We start from the raw sequence: 6,000 nt of genomic DNA, 5'->3' as shown, positions 1-6,000 counted from the left end.
CAGAATGTTGGTGGAGAAAGTTGCAATAAACCAAGAATAACGCTATCAAAATAAATCAACTGATTGAGGCTTTTGTCCTGTGACCATCCGTCATGACATAAGGATACTATTTCCAGGTCCAAGCCTCTAGTCATTTTAATTGAGGATACTATTTAAACAGCCATTTATGAGCACTATTTATTCATATTACACATTTGAGCTGAACTTTTTTAAACTCACAGTGTATGCAGTCTCACAAAATCATAAACAGCAATATATTAATCATTCTTAAAAAATTCTTAATGAGTCCATGTCTGGTCATCTCAGATTTTGTTATGGAGATAAAAATTAGGATCGGGGGTTACTATATTCGCTTTTTTGGCAATTTCCCTATGGCATCTGTGAGAGGTTGGACCCGGAAGTGGTGCATGACATTAAACTTAAGAAGCAGATAGGAAAGAAAAAACACAGCGCAAAGTAGGGCTGCATAATATACCGTAGTAGCGCAAATGTTTATTCCGTTATAAGCATAATGCAATGGTTTGCATTAAATGAGCGATTTTATTTTAAAGGAAAACACCAACGTTTTTCAATATTATACTATGTTCTTACCTCAACTTAGACAAATTAATACATACCTATTTTTTTTCAATGCGTGCACTTAATCTTTGTACAGAGCGTCGTGAATGTGTTAGCATTTAGCCTAGCCCCATTCATTCCTTAGGATCCAAACAGGTATGAATTTAGAAGCCACCAAACACTTCCATGTTTTCCCTATTTAAAGACTGTTACATGAGTCGTTACATGAGTAAATATGGTGGCACAAAATAAAACGTGGCTATTTTTGAAGCGAAAAAAAAAATGAAAACCAAATAATATGGCGAAAGAGCACTTAGTTTCCAGCACTTGCTCCAGATATCCCTGCCTTCCTCAACCGCTCTGAAAAGTGCTGTGTCCCCGATTTGCCAGCTTACCATCGTTTTGGAGCTTACCACCAGTACGTTGTGATTGGCCTTAATACCTCTGACGTTAGCCGGAAATGTGGCGCTCCTTACCATGTTTTGAAGATTAGCTCACAATGCAGTACTATCAGGAGTTAATATCGTCTTTACTATCTTATCAATACGAGCCAAATCTGATCCAGAAAATTCAGATGAAGTTAATCGATCAACTTTGCCAGCATGGCTTGAGCAGGAAGTAAAAGATCGATAAGGTAAGGACACTAAAACATTAAAACCATGTCTGTATTTTTGATCGTAGAAATGACAAACAACAAGCGCTACTCTGCACTGCACAAAATTCGTGTTTAAGTCGTGTTTAGTCTGTAGTAAATTCTTTAAATGAAAACATGGACTACTCACAGGCTTTGACTCAGAAGCGGGCGAAATTATGATAATGACCGTTGTGTTCACGTCAACAGGCCGAGGAAGTAAACTGTTGCCTACAATTCGTGTGTTTGTAGTTCAACACTGAAAAAAATAATTCATTCAATCTACTCATTTTTTTAAGGTAAGTGGTCACAATCAATTTATTTAAGCTACATTTAAACAAAAAAAATTTGAAAAACAAAACAAAACAAAAAAACTTTTGTTTAAATGTAGCTTAAATAAATTGATTGCAACCACTTACCTTAAAAAAATTGAGTAAATTGAATAAATATTTTTTCAGCGAAGAAAAGAGTTGGAAACGATAACTCGCGTCATCATTTACTTTGGGATTTGTACCTTTTGCAGATCGTTAACGTACTAATACACACTTACACATCAAAGGAAATGTAAAATCGTGAATTGGATTACTTGTGTTTTTAAAGAAAAAATACCGCATTGCATATAGAATACAGCAGTATTCAGTATTTTAGCACATATTGCATTTTTCTTTAATATTGCACGGCCCTAACACAAAGGATATTTTTTATATCTTGATAAGGCAACAAAAGAAAACTTTTACGTTGTACTGCTACATCACAAATTTCCTTATTCTCTTCTGGAGTTGTCAGGCTGTTGTCAGATTTTGTTGTCAGAAGTGGGAAATCCGCATGAAAAGATTTTTAATATGTATCATCCTACATAATGTAAATAACATTCTGTGAAAATAATGTGACCTTGAAAATCTTTAACATTAACTAAGTAAGACCATGTCAAACGATTGAAATAAAAGTAAAATCGGAGTGAATCCAAACTTTGATGCTCTTAATTTCAAATTAGATTATGAGACTTTTATCCAAAGCCATTTAAAGTGCATTCAAGGTATATATTTAATCAGTTTTTATGTTTTTTCTGGGCATCAAATCCAGGACATTGGCTTTGCAAGCTCCATGCCACACCATCTTAGCTAAATTAAATATGTAGTCCATACAATAATGTACTAATAATACTGTAGGTGATCATGAAACCTCATGATCGATGGAACATGCTCATTAGCTAAGTCGTCTAAAAGTAATACTCCAGAGAGTAAATGTGTTCAAAGAAAGCTGAGCAAATCGCACAATACAGACTTATTCTGTTCTGACATTAACAATCCACTTCCCAAAGGAGGCCAATTTCAGTACACAACGTGAACATCTAGCACCAAACGTACGGCCTCTTGCCCTTCACAGTCCTCACAAGGTAACCGCACCCTCATGAGTCTAGCCGTGGCTCTGCTAAATCGGGACCGTACTGGCTGGGTACACCATCCTCCGAAACCTAGCCCTGCACGAAGACACGATAAATTCTGCGCTCCTCCGAGTTCTCTCCTCCGATCTTTGTTTCAGTTTAGACTTAGGGTGTGCGAGCACAAACCGTCCTCCCTCATTGATCAGAAATTCAATTCAAAAGTCTATAAATAAAAATAAATGAGCGGTAGTCACCCGGTACCTCCCAGAAGGTGCCAGCTGTATGGAAATCAAATCTATAATCCTTCAACTGCCGACAGGAACGCATCCAATAATGGCCCAGGCCAAATAATTCACATGCAAGAATTGAATGTCGCAGAATTAAATGAATACTATAATAATGGAACGAGCGCCACGGCTTGAAAGCGCAGCTCACAAATTCTCATACATGACTAGAGAGATGGAACGAGAGAGAGAGCATGAGTGGAAAAAAGATTGCTACGTCTAAATTAAGATGTTAGATGTGTAGTTTCCAATAGGACCTTGACATAACTGTTGACCTACTCATGACACGATCACAGTGACGAGGATTTGGAATTCTATTAGTATTACCAATGGAAAAAAGTCAAGGAGTCATCAGGAAAGCAAATCTATAGCCTCTACTCTACCAGACAATTACTGTTGTTAAAGTAGAATTAGATGGGTATTGACAATGAGAGGAGGAATGGGATTAGGTTGACAGCGCCACTGCACTGAGACGAAAGAGAGAGAGAGAGAGAGAGAGAGAGAGAGAGAGAGAGAGAGAGAAAGAAAGAATATTCCAATTCTGCTACAGCTAAAGAATGCCATAAACTTCATCTTGCTGGTCCATTATACTTGCTGGAATTAATAAGTTTGGCTAATTGCTGGAACAAGTTTTAGGTGATTTAACAATCAACAAGTTGATTATTTTGAAGAAAAAAGTCTGTAAAAAATTAAGTAAAGGCTTAACTGTTGTTTGTAAAATTTTAAAGAGCAACTATTGTCCGATTCACGATTTTACATTTCCTTTGGTGTGTAAGTGTGTATTAGTACATGTTAATGATATGCAAAAGGTACATACACCCAAAGTAAACAATGATGCGAGTTATTGTTTCCAACGTAAATCTCTTTTCTTGGACTACAACAAACACACGGATTGTAGGCAACAGTTTACTTCCTGGGATTTGTGATGTAGACAAGACCGACAATATCATAATTCCTCCCACTACTGACTCACAGCCTGTAAGTTAACTCCTGTTAGCATTGCATTGTGAGCGAATCTTTCAAACATGGTAAGGAGCGGCATATTTCCAGCTGATGTCAGAGGTATTCAGGCCAATCACAACATACAAATTAGCTGGCCAATCAGGAACAGAGCGCTTTTCAGATTGATGAGTTTTCTACAAAATCAATGCGTTTGAGGAAGGCAGAATATCTGGAGGTACAAAAATGTACGGACTGTGGAAAATAATGTGTTTTTGAGCAATAAACAACACAAAATAAAGTTGTTTTTAGCAATGAAATAGGTGCTCCTTAAAAAATGAGTATGTCGCATGTTTCACTCTCCATTTGAGCGCGCTTGTCACTCGTCTATGTTTGAAATAACAAACCTGTGCGCGCAAAAGACGCGAAACGTAAATGGCCCTCTTACGGCTTACAGTGTGTAAGTAACAGGGTTCCCACTCTTAGCAAAATGCCAAATTCCCTGACTTTTCCCTAACTTTAACTGACTGAAAAGCTACATTTCCATGACCTATGTCGTGGATCCGTGAGCCTGGATAATGTAGCGTACACTGTGAGTTTATAAAAATGTAGTTTAAATGCGTGAAATGAATAAACAGCTGAATAAAAAGCTGTTTAAAGGAAGACGCTCACATTTTTAGCTTATTCACCGTATCTCCCAGAGTTAGATAAGTCCAAACATACCTTTTTCATCTCTGTGCTGTAACTCTGTCTGACGCAGCCCCCGCTAGCTTAGCTTAGCACAAAGACTGGAAGTGAATGGCTCCAGCTAGCAAACTGCTCCCAATAAGTGACAAAATAACACATTTTCCTATTTATATGTTGTGATGTGTAAAGTCATACCTTGAACAAATAACAAGGTCATATGAGACACAGCAAACTTTTAACAGTATACATACTGGGAACTATATTCTCAAAAGGCTAAGCACTGCTACTCGGAGTGATTTGCTCACAGCACCCGAGAAGCCCCTGGTGAGGAGCAGAGAGTTCGGTCAGAGTTGTGCAAATCACTCCGCCCATGTGGCAGTGCTTCACCTTCAGAGAATATAGTTCCCTGTATGTATACTGTTAAAAGATGGCTATGTCTCATATGACCTTGTTATTTGTACATGGTGTGACTTTACCAGTGGGGAACCTTCAGGGCCTTCTACGCCTTCAGAGAAGGCCTAAAAAAATTAATAAAAAGATTTTTTATTATAATAATACAAATAAATAATATAGTATTCAATAAAAATATGTTTTTACATTTTTAAATTTCTATTTAATTCAATTTAATATAATACATGTAATATATTTTCTCTCATCTATGTTCTAACGTTAAGCTTACTGTCAGGTTCATGTCATGAAAACATCTAATCCAATCAGAATCGTCTGTCTCTATTAAGGCCCGGTTATCTGGCTCATTCATTGGTTAGGACTTCATGAATCATGAATCCCAGGGAAGGCCACTCTCCACACTCTCTCTTGGTGTGGAGAGTGACGGGCAAATCGACCAATCACGTTTTGATTTCAAATGGGCGAGTAAAAAACAAAACATTGTAAGCCTTCATGAAGTCCTAATCATGCAACAAACTGGATGCAAGCTGCCGTAAAACACCAAAGACGAAGATCATAGACCGTTAATATTAATACAGTCTAATGGCCCGAATTTCTGCAGTGAGAGTGGTTGAAGTAAATGGCGGAAAACTTGATTGACGTTGTGGCTAGCTTGATAGGGCTGAGGTAAAAACGAAATTACTTAAGCGGGTACTCGTGAAGAGCACAGCCGGGAGAAGCGCGTGCAGAGGAGCCTGTGCATATGATGCGAACACGAGAAAAATAATGGGTTTAATTATACTTTTACTTCCTGACAGTTTCACTTGTTACGTGAGGATAGTAATGACTGACAGACGACACCGAATTACATATAATATAATTTCCTAACTTTATCTGAGAGAATGCGAAAACATTCAAATATTTTTTACCTCGCTATACCCGATGGGCAGGGCGGAAATACATTTTGGTAGCCCGACAAGAATTCGCAATAGCCCCGGGACCTCGGGGCTCGGGCTAGCGATTTTGCGAGCACTGGATATCTTATAACAACAGTTATAAGCCACAAGGAGGTGCACTGAGAACGCAGGGTGCTATATTTCCCCTTATGAAAAAGATTAACAAGGTATCCT

This window comes from Paramisgurnus dabryanus, chromosome 17 (assembly GCF_030506205.2).
Source record: "Paramisgurnus dabryanus chromosome 17, PD_genome_1.1, whole genome shotgun sequence".
Lineage (NCBI taxonomy): Eukaryota > Metazoa > Chordata > Actinopteri > Cypriniformes > Cobitidae > Paramisgurnus > Paramisgurnus dabryanus.
The sequence above is the reverse complement of the archived record's forward strand: the minus strand, read 5'-3'. Positions refer to the sequence as shown.